Raw genomic sequence first — 1,004 nt, forward strand, 5'->3', positions numbered from 1 at the left:
TTGTGGCATCCGGCAGGTCGTATAGGTGCGCGTGTTTTCCGCGTCCGCTCCTTCCTCCTTCAGCGGCGCTGCTTGCCATCAACATCGCACTTCATAATCCTGGCAGTGTTTCCGCGCGTCTCGATCCGTTAACTTACTCAATCGGTCCGTTCCTCTTTAATATAATGTCTTTCGTTGTAATTTCCAAAAAGAGATATTGTCATTGTATTGATAATTACGAATTACGTTTTTTTCATTGTCAGCTTCAAGGAAGATGAATAACCGGATGCCATTACTACATTGTGTATCTAACTTCTGCTCCACAGTGATTTCGGACAATTGTGGCCTTATGCTTCCGTCCATAGATGTCCAATTTTTATTTTGTGAAAATTAATATATCTGTTTTGTGATATTATCTGGTTCCAGTGCTATAAAATTCTCCCTTTTCAAGTCTAATAAATTTTTTATTAGAGATTTTTACAAGATCTATATTACAATTTTTAAAACATATATAATTCAAATGGCATTGATAATACACAATATCGTACGAAACATTTTATAATAATTCTGTTAATAATTTTTGACGTTTACTGTATAGATCTATTCTCGTGTAGAAATCGACACGTGTGAAAGATATTTGTAACTGGCCACCCATGACTTAAACTGGTTTCGCATCGGAGAAATTATCGTTTGCGTATAAATATATTTTAATTAATAGCAGTATGTTAGCAATCATATAATAACAACATGAGCTTTTTCTTCACCATTCACATTTCACTTATCTATTTCCCTCCTACTTCATCTATTAGCATTTTCTTAACACGACGAAGTTCTTATCACTTCATTACAATACAAAATTAAATACGTCAAGATGTTAATTGTCGTAAAAACTATTTTCAACTTGAAGTATATGTTTAATATATTAAAGTAACTGCTGCTTAAAAAGAGAAGAATTAAACGATTGGTAAGTTGATACAATATAATATTTATATGTATTATAATATTTATATATATATATAATAATT

Source organism: Atta colombica, unplaced genomic scaffold (assembly GCF_001594045.1).
Source record: "Atta colombica isolate Treedump-2 unplaced genomic scaffold, Acol1.0 scaffold344, whole genome shotgun sequence".
Classification (NCBI taxonomy): Eukaryota; Metazoa; Arthropoda; class Insecta; order Hymenoptera; family Formicidae; genus Atta; species Atta colombica.